The following is a 14,350-nucleotide window of genomic DNA, read 5'->3' as shown; positions in this document are numbered from 1 at the left end:
TCTCTCATGAATGAATAAATAAAATCTTTAAAAAAAAAAAAAGGCTAAATACATTTAACTCCATTTTAACCACCTGCAAGCAATGAGTACCCATAAACACCCTCTAGGAACCCATAGCTAATCCCTCTTGTGTGACTTTATGGAAAGAGGAGGGTAGAGAGAGCACATTTCATAAAGATAATCCATTTAATCATCCTGTGAGTAGTTCTGATCCGAGCTGCTGTCATAGCACTGCTATTCTTGATCACTGCAGCCCATACGCGCAAATCCTGAATAGTCGGAAAGGCAGGTGCAAAGAAGGGTGGAGAGTCCTCTGGGTTCTATTTCAAGGGTAGGAGGTCTCTTTGGAAGATACAAAAGGGGCAAGCACAGATCTCCAATAAAGGCTGCTGTAATAAGGAACGTCAATCCACAGAGTAGAGGCAAAAGGGGGAAAAGAGCTTAACCAGAGGTACAAACAGTCCTCAGTTTCTGCTCTGGGGCAGCATGCCACACCCCAGTGCAGATAAGGAATAATCATTTTGCATTTACATAGCATCCCGAGGTCAAGGGAAGCACTAAAAGTGCCAGCTTTGCCAGTCACTGAAGGACAAAAAAAATGTATAATTCCACTTATATGAGGTACCTAAAGTAGTTAAATTCAGAAACAGAAAATAGAATGGTTGTTGTCAGAGGCTACAGGGAGAGGGGACTAGGGAGTTAAGTGTTTAATGGGTAGAGAGTTTCAGCTGGGGAAGATAAAGTTCTAAACAAGGATAGTGAGTGGTTATGGCTGCACAAGAGTGTGAATGTACTTAATGCCAGAGAACTGTCCATTTAAAAGTGATTAAAATGGCAAATTTTACCTCATGCACATTTTACCCAGAAGAAGGGGGAAAAAAAACAACACCCCAGCTTTAAAATTATATTGTCAAATAAATAAATAAATAAAAATATATTGTCTGCAATCATCAATAGCATGATCCTGAGCAAGTCATATAACCTATCTAAGCCTGTTTCTTCCTCTGTAAAACAGAAATAATACCCAATTCATACATTTGGCTCTGAGAAATAAATGAGATACCCTATAGAAAGTCCTTACTCCAAGAATTGGTACCTGGTAAGTACTTAATAAACGTTAGCTATTAGTGGGGCACCATAATATGACTCAGTTGGTTAAGGGTCTGCCTTCAAATGAGGTCATGATCCCAGGGTCCTAGGATCAAGCCCTGCATCTGGCTCCCTGCTTAGTGGGGAGTCTGCTTCTGCTTCTGCCTCTGCCCCCTCCCCTTTGCTGGTGCTCTCTCTGGCACTCTCAAATAAATACATAAAATCTTAAAAAAAAAAAAAAGCTATTATTTCTACCACTGCAATAGACTTTCACAGCCGTTTCTCACAGTCTCCACACAACCTTGTGAATTTACAGAAAAGCAAAAAGGTTCACAGAGCCACAATGAGTGGCTCAGTTAATGATGCCACATCAAATCCTCTACTCATGAAAGGTGTGCTGTCCTCACTTCTTAATCTGGTGACCTAAGTAACACAAGTGCCCCAACCTTTCTGTATCTCAATTCTCAATTACAGCTGTAAAAAGAAGATGTAAACCAAAGTCTAAGAACTCCCTCACAGAACTGGATTAGAAATCAGATGATTTCAAAAGAGTAATATAAGCCATACGATAACAGTAAATACTAATGAGAACTGGTACACCTGTGCACAAAACCTGCTCTCCTTTTAACGCTAAACCTAAGACATAGAATGGCTGGAACTAACCAACTTTCTCGAGATTTCCATTTACTCAGGATTCCTGGTCTCTGGTCTCTTAAGGCCTGAATAAGTAATTTAGTACTCCTTCAAAGCGGCAAGGGATGGTAGAAATAAAACTATTACTGGACTGCACAGCAGAAGACTGGGAATTCTAGTTCTGATTCTGTCACCAAAGCAGTCTGTGAATGCGGACAACTTTCTTCCAGTGTTAACTGTGTAAGGGGACGAGGCAGATAAAGTTAGACCAGATGATAAGACCCCTTCCAGGTCCCACATACCGCAATACCTAAATTCAGAATTTTGGAAAGAGAGCAGCACAACAGACCTCCAGACTCCAAAGAACTAATGCAAACATCGGGAGACTCCTTCAAGGTGTGGCCTAGGAACTCTGATTTTTAGACACTCCCTACAACAGGGATCAAACACACTGGAAAACTAGAAACTTGCCAAAATTAGTATTAGCTCGTTCACTTTTAGCCCTCTCGGTCTTATTTGAAAATAGGAAAAATAAAACCCTATTTGAAGGTAGGGAGTTGAAGCAGTTGACTTGAGTCACTTCCTGCTTCTCCTCCCCCAACAACTAGGAGCTGTAAATCTAAACCCTATGGAGGGCAGCCCCAGTGGCTCAGCGGTTTAGCGCCTGCCTTCAGCCCAGGGCGTGATCCTGGGAACCCGGGATCGAGTCCCACGTTGGGCTTCCTGCATGGAGCCCGCTTCTCCCTCTGCCTATGTCTCTGATTCTCTCTGTGTCTCTCATAAATAGAATCTTTAAAAAAAATAAAATAAACCCTATAGAGAACACACAAAGTTAGGGGGGAAAGGGATACGCCATGAATAAAATAAAGGAAGAACCTCAGTTAAAATGACTTAAGCCTTCCTTGAGCCAAAAGCCCAGAGATCAGTAATTCATACGAATTTCCCTTCCCTGGGACCTCTCGTATCCTTTCATCCGTAGTATAGTAGACACTAGCTTGGGAGTCAGAGAAAAAGAAGTGACCCAAGGTGAACTCAAAATCCTCTGCACTAAGACCCTACACAAGTTCACACTAAGAAATAAATAACAGGTACTAATACCACGGCTTTATACTCCTGTGGCTATTGTGAACTATTTTTCCTCTTTGCACCTTGATTTCTGCTTTTGTAAAGGGGGATGACCCCAGAAGGCCGTCGAAGTTCCTGACCAAGTCCATTAAATGTTACCTGTTGGTATTAGACACTTCTCTCCCATATTAGTTCCCGAAATCCACAAACATCCTGCGAGGCGACTTTCTTTCCCCCATCTTACGGAGGGGCAGACTGAAGCTCGGCCGCACTGGGAACTGCGTGAAGTGCGGAACACCGCACCAGCTCGAGGGCCCGTGGCTGCTCCTCTCCGAGCCCCAAGGTGTGCAACGAGCCCAGCAACGTTGGCGGTGGGGGCCGAGGCGGCGCTCAGGCCCGTGGGGAGCGAGGCCAGGCCAGTTCTGTTTGCCTTGGGGAGCCGGCAAGACCCAGCCCCGGAGGGAGAGCCGGAAGGAGCCCCGGCCGGGGCCAGAGCCCGGGCCCGGCCCGCCCAGGCCTCCCCGCGCGGCCTCCGCTCCGCTCCCTCCTCCCCTCGCCGGGCGGGGCGGGGCGCGAGCACAAAGACTCCAACTTCCGAGCGGGCGCGGGCCCACCCCGCCAACTCCTGGCCCAGGCCCGGCCCGCGGGGAGGAAGCGGCCGGGGGCAGGCGCGGATGGGCCGGGCCAGCGACACGGGGTTTGGGGGGAGGTGCGGGGGGAGGAGGCCGGGAGTTACTCTGGTTCCCGGGACGCCCAGAATGGCCGAAAAAAGAGTTTCTAAAAATAGGCAGCAACCCGCGCCAAGAGGTGGATAGCCGAAAAGGAACAAGGAACACTCCCCCGCACCCCTAAGGAGACGCCCGTGGCCCCCACTCACCCGCGCCGAGAGGTCTGGAGGAAGCCGCGCGGCGCGGAAGGAGGCGGTGCCGCCGCACTCGGGGGCGGAAGGGAGGGAGAGGAGGAGGAGGAGGAGGAAGGCGGCCCCGGCCGCGGCGTGAGGAGCTGAGCACACACGCGCGGGAGTCGCCCCCGCCGCCGCCGCCGCCGCCGCCCCCTCAGCTGCTCGGCTGCGCCCGCCCCGCGCCCGCGCCCGCGCCGCTCGCGCGCCCCGCCGCACTGACAGCGGCGCGAGCCCCGCAGCCGCGAGTCCTTCCCTCGGCCGCCACCACTGAAGCGCGCGGGGGCGGGGGCCCCAAACGGCTCTCCTCAGCTCGGCCCCGCCCGCCGTTCCGGCCCTGGCCCCGGGCCCTCCCTCTACCGCACCGCTTTTGTCTCTAGAGAAGGACACGGTGACACAAGCGCTGGGAGTCCGCAGCCCCACCCCGACTTAGCCCGGCTTCCCGAGCGCTTGGGCTCCCCCTACCCCCTCAGCCTCGCTTTGGAAAAGTCCAGAGCTTCGGCGGGGAGAAGGGGAAGGCGGGACCGGGGCGGGGCCTGGCGGGGAGGAGGGGCTGGCGGGGGCGCCTGGAAGGCGGGGCTAAGGGCGGGAAAAGAGAGAGGCTCTCCTCCACCAATAAGCGAGCCGAAGGCGGGGCGGGCCTGAGAGGGTGGCGACGCGCGAGAGCAGAGACGCGGAAGGCAGGCGTGGAAGACCGTGCAGGCCGCGCGGAGCCTGCCGCCGGAGCTGCGCCTGACGGGAGGGGCTGTGGGCGGGGCCTGAGGGAGGCCGTGCCCATAGGAGGAGCCCGAGGCTGGAGGGAGGCCGAGGCGAGGCTGAGGGAAGCGGAGCCCTTACGGGAGGAGGCCGAAGACGGGGCCGAAGTGAGAACCAGAAAGGAGGAAAAGACTGTAGCGGGGCAGAAGGAGGCGGGCCCGGAAGCCGAACGGGGAGGGAGGAGGGGGCCCAAAGGTGGCCACGGGGTGGGGGCGGGGGGTAGAAAGGAGCCGAAGGAGGCGGGACCCAAAGGCGGGATCCAGTCGGGCGGCTGGAGCTGGCGGGGGGCGGGGCCTGGAGGTGGGCCCCAAACACGGTGGCGGGGGGCGGCCCCCGAGGAGTGCGTGAGGGACGCGGTGGGAAGGAACTCCGGGTCCTTTCATTTTCAGGGAAGCAGGTACGTGGCCTGGGCGAGCCTAGCTCGTTGCAGCCTAGGCTAGGACTGGGCGGAGAGGCGGCGGTTGGCTTGGGTTTGGGGAGGAGGTGCCCCTCCCACCTACAAAGGAGGTTAAATTCAAGTACCTTTACCCTGCTGGGATGCGGGAAATGTTTTATAACCCGATCTGGGTGGTGGTCCTCTCTACTGAGTATTTCTCCTGTCGGAAACTCACCCAAAGCCATTTCCAGCGTCCACGGAACAGCCGGAGGGGTCTTCAAGAGCCCACGGAGACCATTGCCCTTCAGTCCTCAGCTATAGACTTCCTTGAAGGCTGAGAACTGTCCAATTTTCCATGAGGCCGACCTGGGATTTCATGATTGTATTTTTCACATCGCCATCCCCAGAATCTGCCTCAGACAGGACTCCTAAACAGGGCAGAGTTTGACTGGAATCCTGGCGCTGCAAGACCAACAATTACAGCTCCGCTTGTGTTGTTTGATGACCTCCGTGTCTCCCTTCAAAGGAAGAGAGATCATTTTTCTGTTTCTCTCTTTTTTTTTTTTTAGATTTTATTTATTTGGAGAGAGGGAGAGACAGAGATAGCAAGAGAGCGTGAGCAAGGAGGATAGAGAGAAGCAGGTTCCCTGTCCAGCAGAGAGCTGGATGGGGGGCTGGATTCCAGGACCCGAGGATCATGACCTGAGCCAAGGCAGACACTTAATCGACTGAGCCACCCAGGCGCCCCAAAGGAAGAGAAATCGAATTAGAGAAATAGTGGGACGCCTGGGTACCTCAGCGGTTGAGCATCTGCCTTGGGCTCAGGGCATCATCGCAGTCCCAGGGTTTGAGTCCTGCAGCGGGCTCCCTGCATTGAGCCGGCTTCTCCCTCTGCTTCTGTCTCTGCCTCTCTTTGTGTATCTCATGAATAAATAAAAAAATTTTTTTAAGATTTATTTATTCATGATAGACATAGAGAGAGGCAGAGACACAGGCAGAGGGGGAAGCAGGCTCCATGCTGGGAGCCCGGAGCGGGACTCGATCCCGGGACTCCCCCTGGGCCAAAGGCAGGCGCCAAACCGCTGAGCCACCCAGGGATCCCCAAATAAAATCTTAAAAGAAAAAAAAAATTAGAGAAATAGTGACACTGAGACCAAGGCCAGGAACGTTCTTCCCCTACCTCTTCTAACTCTAGTTCCCTCTTATGCCTCAAGTCTCTACTTAACTATCACCTCCTCAGAGAGGCCTTTCCTGAACACCTCACCTAAAGATGCTTTCTAGGTTGGCCTCTTGTTCATTTCCTTCATGGTATTTCTTAGTCTTATCACTTATTGGTCTGGGATTTTGTCTGTTTCCCCAGTAGAAGGTAAGTTCCATAAGACTAAGAATCTTTGGTTTAGTACATCACTGTTACTAGACCCTGCACAATGTCTGGCATACTCCTATCTGGTCCTAAGATCCAGCCCTGCATCAGGCTCCCTGCTCTGCCAGGGGCCTACTTTTTCCCTCTGCCCCTCCCCCAGCTCATATTCTCTCTCATTGGCTCTCCCTCTCTCTCAAATAAATGCAAATCTTTAAAAAAGAAAAATAGCAACATGCTGGGGCACCAGGGTGATTCAGTTGGTTGAGCTTCAGTTCATTTTTTAAATTTTTTTAAAGTATTTATTCGTGAGAGACAGAGAGAGTCAGAGACACAGGCAGAGGAAGAAGCAGGCTCCATGCAGGGAGCCTAACATGGGACTCGATTCTGGGTCCCCAGGATCAGGCCCTGGGCTGAAGGTGATGCTAAACCGCTGAGCCAACAGGGCTGCCCTGAGCTTCAGTTCAAACCAACCTCAGTTGGTTTCAGCTTAGGTCATGATGTCAGGATCATGAGATCCCGCCCCATATCGGGCTCCACACTCAGGGGAGAGTCTACTTGAGATGCTCTCTCTCTCTGCCCCTCCCCCTGCTTGCTCACTTACTCTCCCCAAAATAAATAAATCTTTTAAAAAATAAAATAAGAGCACCTAGGTGGCTCAGTTAAGTGTCTGCCTCCGGCTCAAGTCATGATCCTGGAATCCTGGGATCGAGCCCCACATGGGGCTCCCTGCTCAGCAGGGAGTCTGCTGCTCCCTCCCCTCTGCTCATTCGTGTTCTCGCTCTCTCAAATAAATAAATAAAATTTTAAAATAATAATAAAAATTTAAAATAAAACAGCAACACCCTACTTCTCTGTATCCTTTCCAGCTGGATTTTTCTCCATAGTACTTATTACCACCTAAAATATGTTTGTTTTCTCTCTCCTGTCCCCACTTTTTTTTTAAAGATTATTTATTTATTCATGAGAGACCAACAGAGAGAAAGAGAGGCAGAGACACAGGCAGAGGGAGAAGCAGGCTCCATGTAGGGAGCTCGACGTGGGACTCCATCCCAGGTCCCCAGGATCAGGCCCCAGGCCAAAGGCAGCACCAAACTGCTGAGTCACCTGGGCTGCCCTGTCCACACTTTCTACTACATCTTTGTGATCTTCACAAAGACAGAATTTTGTCTGTTCATTCCTCAGTCCCTAGAACAAATATTTGTTGAATGAATGACTATGAATTAAACAGAGAAGTGTTAGGAAAACTGTGTTGTCCAGGAGAGTCCCTGAAGATTAGAGCATGAAGGGAGATGATCTTTGGGGTCATGAGATTGAGCCCTGCATCAGCTTCACACTTAGGGTGAAGCCTGCTCACGTGGTTTTAGAAACCAAGAAGTCCCATCATCTGCCTCCTGCAAGCAAGAGAACCAACAAAGCCAGTGGTATAATTCAGTCCAAGTCCAAATGCCCAAGAACCAAGAGCAATGATGTCCAATGTCCTGGGCAAGAGAAGATGGATGTCTCATTTCAAGCAAAGAGCATATTTGCCTTTTTCTTCTGTTCAGCAAATTAGCTGCACCCACCTGCACTAGTGAGGGTGATGTTAGTGTACCAATTCAAATGCTAATCTCTTCCAGAAACACCACCACAGACACACCCAGAAATGTTTTACCACGTATTTGGGCATGCCTTAGCCTAGTCAAGTTGACACATAAAATTGCCCCTCACGGCCATCACAAGGGAAAGCCAGCCAAAGAAATAAAGAGAATAAAAGCCACCACATGGAAGAGGGCAGGACTAAGAAAACACTGTAGAAAAAATGAGCCAGGGACCTGATAAAATCATACATGAAGCTTGACCCACCTCTGGACTTTTCCATGAACCAATGTCTTTATGGTTTGAGTAGTTTTAGTTGGCGTTTTCATAATTTGCAATGAAAACAGCTTTCCTAACAGGTGAGTAGGGTCCAATAGGTGGAGGTATAATGCCTCATATTTTTATGGGGCATTTGTTTACAGAATGCTAGAGGGTACTCCAGATAGGGGGAATAGCAAGTATAAAGGCAGGAATGTAAGAGCTAGAGGTTTCTATAAAGGCAGGAATGTAAGAGGTAGCACAAGGTATGAGCTGAATTGGGAAAGATGAGATATAAAAGGTAGGCTGGGGCGACGCCTGGGTGGATGGATCAGTGGTTGAGCATCTGCCTTCGGCTCAGGGCGTGATCCCAGAGTCCCAAGATGGAGTCCTGGGACCGAGTCCCACATCGAGCTCCCTACAGGCAGTCTGATTCTCCCTCTGCCTGTGTCTCAGCCTCTCTGTGTCTCTCATGAATAAATAAATAATACCTTTAAAAAAATTTTTTAAACAAAAATAAAAGGTAGGCTGGGGGCCCTGGGTGGCTCAGTCAGTTAACATCCGGCTTCAGCTCAGCTCATGATCTCACAGTCCTAAGACTGAGCCCCACATTAGGCTCTCTGCTCTGCTGGGAGCTTGCTTCTCCCCCTCTCTCTGCCTCTGCCTGCTATCCCCCCTGCTTGTGCTCTCTCTGTTGATCTCCGTCAAATAAATTAAAAATCTTAAACAAAAAAGGTAGGCTAGAACTAGTATCTAGAGGAACTGGTTTCTATACTCAACTTGGTAGAATCACTGAAGAGTCTTTTTTTTTTAAAGATTTTATTTATTCATGAGAGACAGAGAGAGAGAGAGAGAGAGAGTAGAGACACAGGCAGAGGGAAAAGCAAGCTCCATGGAGGGAGCCCAATGTGGGACTCGATCCCAGATCCCGGAATCACGCCCTGAGCCAAAGGCAGACGCTCAACTGCTGAACCACCCAGGCGTCCCAAGAATCACTGAAAAGTCTTGTGCAGAGATAAAGTGTCAGGACGCCTGGGTGGCTCAGCGGTTGAGTGCCTTCCTTCGGCCCAGGGTGTGATCCTGGAGTCCTGTGATCGAGTCCCACATCGGGTTCCCTGCATGGAGCCTGCTTCTCCCTATGCCTATGTCTCTGCCTCTCTCTCTCTCTCACTGTGTGCCTATCATAAATAAAATAATTTTTAAAAATGATAAAGTGTCAAGGTTGGAAGAAACTTTAGAAGTAATCTCGTTCAACTTTGAGTTGTTTCATCTTCATTTCACAGATGAAAAAATGTGACGCAAATGAATCAGGATTTGAACCTGGGGCCAGCTGAGCCCCAAGGCATACATTCAACTTTCTCTCCCCACCACTAACTCTGCCCTGTGAGCTCATCTTGAATGAGTGAATCTCTCTTTAGAGATTTCACTCTGATGTTTGTAAACTACCTAAGCTAGGATTAGGAAAATGGATGTGAAAGAGGGGAGATTAGAAGGTGTGTTCATTGGAGGCAAGGAATAAAGGCAGGTAAATGAAAAGGAAGGGACAGATGATAGGCAGTAAGGGAGAATCAGCAGGACCTGGAGAATGAGCAAATGGAGATGGAGGGTTATAAGAAGTCTTTGTGGAAGACAGGCTCATCATTAGAACAGGGGTGAAAAAATCAGATGCGTCAGGTCCAGGCAGGTACTATGAATGAGCAAAGTGGGTTAGGTATAAGATGATAAAGAGTAATAAGGTCTTTAGTAAGATGGGAGTTCATGCTCCTTCTAGAGGAGGCAGCTACCACCTGTGTGGGATAGAGATGTCCAGTATTGCCAGTTGCCAGGTCTTAAAAGAAAAAAAAAAAAAAAAAACCTCTAAATCCAGATTTTTATATGAAATCATCTGGCTTTTAAGTGCTGACAACTAAAAAAAAAAAAAAAAAGTGCTGGCAACTAACTCAAAAAAAAAAGCACTACCCTGGCCAAAAGACTCATATGTTAGGACTGAGTTTGACCTGTGAGCTGCTCGTTTGTGTCTTCTAATCAATTTAGGTCCAAACCTACCTTCACTACTTAACAGCTATGTGCTCTTGAGCAAATTACTTCACCTCTGAAGTCCCAGGTTCTTCTTTTTCTCCTCCTCCTCCTCCTCCTCCTTCTTCTTCTTCTTCTTCTTCTTCTTCTTCTTCTTCTTCTTCTTCTTCTTCTTCTTCTTCTTCTTCTTCTTCTTCTTTTTTGAGATTTCATTTATTTATTTGAGAGCACACATGCACAAGCAGGGTGGGGATGGGGCACAGGAAGAGGGAGAAGCAGACTCCTTGCTGAGCAGGAAGCCTGACTCAGCTGGATCCCAGGACTCTGGGATCATGACCCAAGCCAAAGGGCAGGCACAGGCAGATGTTGAACCAACAGCCATCCAGGCACCTGTGAAGTCCCAGGTTGGGGATAATAAATTTCCCACATTAGAGGGTTGCTGTATGATTTTTAAAAATAAATGTATGTGGGCAGCCCCGGTGGCACAGCGGTTTGGTGCCTCCTGCAGCCTGGGGTGTGATCCTGGAGACCCGGGATCGAGTCCCTCATTGGGCTTCCTGCATGGAGCCTGCTTCTCCCTCTGCCTGTGTCTCTGCCTTTCTCTCTCTCTCTCTCTCTCTCTCTGAATAAATAAATAAATCTTAAAAAAAAAAACCCACTAGCCTTTAAATAAATAAATAAATAAATAAATAAATAAATAAATAAATAAATAAATTTATGTAAAGTACTTAGCACAGTGCCTGACCTAGAGCAAGCAAACACTCAAAATCATTTTATCATCCATGTGAAAGTTATTCTTTATCCTGTAACCTATGAAACCATGAACTAGAAAAACTAGAAAGGTTTTCAGAGACATCTTATCCAGGGGTTTTCAAATCAGTTACGCTATAGAGCCCTCTTTTAAGCCAGACCTTTCACAGAAAGGCAATGCATAAAACAGATGGGGGAGGGCGGTGGCTTTGAAGTAGGGGAGAGACCTCAGAGTAGACCTCCCCACCCCCCCTGCCATAAACCACCCTCCTAAAGTTGTGGTCCCTCCGCAAAAATCCAGGGTATTGCAGAACACAGTTTGGGAATCATCATTATATTCCAGGTCCCATTTTACAGATAGGAAAACAGGCTCAGAAAGGCACAGAAATTTGCCTAAAGTTCAGTGACAGGAAGGAATTTCTGCCTCCCATGCTAATGCACTTCACTGTGGGAATGGGGCTCCCTCCTTTCTGTCCATTAGATTGAGAATAAGTTCTCTCTTGGTGCTTCCCTGATTAGGGTGAGGAGTAGCGACCTTTCCTGATTGGGGTGAGGGTGACCCAAAGCCCCAGGATATAGCCAGGCAGGGTTCTCAGTGGCCAACTAGGAGGTGGAAAACAAACTCAGACTTACAGAAATGGAAAAGGAATTTATCTGGAGGGTATTGGGAGCTCAGGGAGCTGAAGTTGACAGATGATAGGCAGTAAGGGAGAATCAGCAGGACCTGAGAATGAGCAAATGGAGATGCAGGGTTATAAGAAGGGACCAGGGACTTAGATGTTGCTAAGGACTCCTTCCCAGTCCTGTCTCTCCTTCTCTCTGCATGTAAGCATTTCTGCTCAAGGCTGGACACAGCTGCCACAACTCTCACAATCTCAGCTGCTCCTCCAGAGAGCCTGAAACTTTCTACTTCCAGTCTTTTTTTTTTTTTTTTAAGATTTTATTTATTTATTCATGAGAGACACAGAGAGACAGAGAGAGAGAGGGGCAGAGACACAGGCAGAGGGAGAAGCAGGCTCCATGCAGGGAGCCTGACGTGGGACTCGATCCCGGGTCTCCAGGATCAGACCCTAAGCTGAAGGTGGCGCTAAACTACTGAGCCACCGGGGCTGCCCTACTTCAGTCTTAATGACAAAATTTTAGGGAAGGACTTTGATTGGCCCAACTTGAGTAGTTGCTCATCCTTAGACCAATTATCCGCTACTGATAGGGTCAGGTACTGTGACTGGCCCGGTTTGAGCCAGGTCCCCACTCTGTAACCAATCATTGTCAATAGGGATATGGGATGGATAAAAAGATGGCAGCCTCCATTGGAATCACATGGTCAGAGAAGGGGAAGAGCATCTCTCTCCTCAGTGAAGCTTACCTCATCTCCCTGCCATGCACACTTGTCAGTGGCTAATTTTAAATGAAAAGTTCCACTCTCCAAGCTTTGTTGCCCTTTATTTATAACTATTAGAGAACACACAAACACACATCCAGCTTACCTAGAGAATGGAGGCATATCTTATCAAGCTTTGTGTCCTTTCATCACAGCCAAACAAGAAGCCTCCATAAGTGCTGTCAGATTGGCTTAGACTGAACTGATTGATCCTTGGAGGTATTTTACTTGCCCATTTCACAGATAAAGAAATAAGACCTAAAAGAGGGTAACTCATATGTCATGAACACTAAAAGCTGTCTATCAGAAGAGTTAAAGAAACAGGGGTGGAAACCTCTCATCTTCTAGTCTAGGGTAGATTTTTTTTTTCTAGGGTAGATTAAACACTGTTTATTTCTTGCCAATTATGGACATCTGAAAAGAATAGAAAACATTTCTCAGTTTTTTTGTTTTGTTTTGTTTTAAAGATTTTATATATGTATTCATGAGAGACACAGAGAGACAGAGGCAGAGGGAGAAGCAGGCTCCATGCAGGGAGTCCAATGTGGGACTCAGTCCTGGGATTCAGGATCACACCCTGGGCCAAAGGCAGTCGCTTAACCGCTGAGCCACCCAGGCGCCCCCATTTCTCATTTTTGATACACCCATTGACAAGTCTTAGCCAAGAGCCCAAATCTCCCTACTGTTCAATAATTGATGACATCAGAGCCAGATCTCAAATGAACAGGCCTCGGGTCTAACTCCAGCCCTGCCTCTTACTGGACAAGTTCCTCAAGCTCTCTAAACCCCAATTTTCTCCTCTGTAAAGTGGGCATACATTACATTTACCTCTAAAGTCGGGAAGACTAGTGGGCAGCCCTGTGGTGCAGCGGTTTAGCACTGCCTGCAGCCCAGGGTGTGATCCTGGAGACCCTGGATCAAGTCCCATGTCGGGCTCTCTGCATGGAGCCTGCTTCTCCCTCTGCCTCTGTGTGTGTGTGTGTGTGTCTATGAATAAATGAATTTTTTAAAATCTTTAAAAAAAAAGTTTAAAAAATAAAATAAAGTTGGGAAGACTAGCAATAATGTGTACAGTGTCCCTGACATATAGAAAGTCCTCAAGAAATAGTAAGCTCTTCTAATGATTGTTGTTGATGATAAAGAGGATGAAAAAACAAGAGTTCTAACTTCTCAAAGGAAAGAAAATTGTTCCTGAGGCTCTTCTCTTGGAAAGCGTTAAGTCCATATCTTTCCTGAACAAAGGAATTCCCTTTATTAGAAAGGAAAGAGGAGGGAGAATGAGCAAGCTGTGACAGTCTCTACTTTTCCCTGAACTTTGCTCTGCCTTCTCTACCCCAAACTCTGCTCCATCCCACTTCAGTGCTGAGCTCAGATCACATTCATGCTGTTGTGAGACCACCAGCTTTGAGCCACCCTAACTGGGAAGGAGGAAGTGCATGTGGCAGAACCAGAAGGCCTCCCCACAAAAGCAGATAACAGGGCTGGAACATATGGCCCCCACCCCTGCTACTGGTGGCTCAAGGTTATTGGGGAAGAGGTTAATGGAAGGTTGTTTGTCTCTAATTCCTCACTGGCTCAGCCCTAGAGCCCTATCTCTCCTCTCTGCCTTACTACTAGTTCTCCAAATTTATCAAGCAGCAGACAGGCTGGCATCCTTAAAGTATGATCTTCATTAAGTAGGGAGCAAATCATTCCATACCTTCCCTCCCAATGCCTCTTCACCAGGAACTTTCAGCCTCCTAACAAGGGGGGACACTTCCCCCCACTTCCCAGTGCCCTTCACTCCACCCCCACCCCCACTACTGCATCCATGAGCCACAACATCAAGATCAAATGCAGCAACATTAATTGAAATTGACATTAAGGGTTGCTCAAGTAGAAGCACATTAGAAGAAATATCAAGGAAGGTTTTGTGTCTGTGGCATTTGTTCTAATGAAAAAAGCCATCTCTAGAGCATCTTATTCAAAAAAGATTGAGAGCCCAGGAAATGACAGATACATGAGGCCACTGGAGTGATCACTGGCAAGATCAGTGGAAAAACCACATATCTGAGCCCAGCCTAAATTGCACAATCATGAGCAAAATAAATGGTTGTTTTAAACTACTAAGTTTGGGGGTGCTTTTTTTCTTTTTTACATAGCAATAGACAATCAAAACAGCAATAATGTTCAATAACCTTTCCTAGCTCC

At 48.2% G+C, this 14,350-nt stretch overlaps 1 protein-coding gene across 5 annotated transcripts in view; it reads right to left on the bottom strand.

Annotated features, from left to right (window-relative positions):
* Window positions 1-4,130, bottom strand: part of RALY (RALY heterogeneous nuclear ribonucleoprotein) — an 85,715-nt gene extending 81,585 nt beyond the window's left edge. For 2 of the 5 annotated variants that reach the window (XM_038572038.1, XM_038572042.1), the window contains exon 1: window positions 3,665-4,130. The gene's annotated coding sequence lies outside the window, so the exon portion shown is untranslated. Of the gene's footprint in view, window positions 1-2,946; window positions 3,309-3,664 lie in introns of those variants that run through there. The other 3 variants (XM_038572040.1, XM_038572041.1, XM_038572039.1) reach the window with 3 other exon arrangements.
* Between the last annotated feature and the right edge of the window lie 10,220 nt (window positions 4,131-14,350).

The sequence above is a fragment of the Canis lupus genome, chromosome 24 (genome assembly GCF_011100685.1).
Source record: "Canis lupus familiaris isolate Mischka breed German Shepherd chromosome 24, alternate assembly UU_Cfam_GSD_1.0, whole genome shotgun sequence".
Classification (NCBI taxonomy): Eukaryota; Metazoa; Chordata; class Mammalia; order Carnivora; family Canidae; genus Canis; species Canis lupus.
This window is presented reverse-complemented; position numbering and strand designations above follow the sequence as displayed.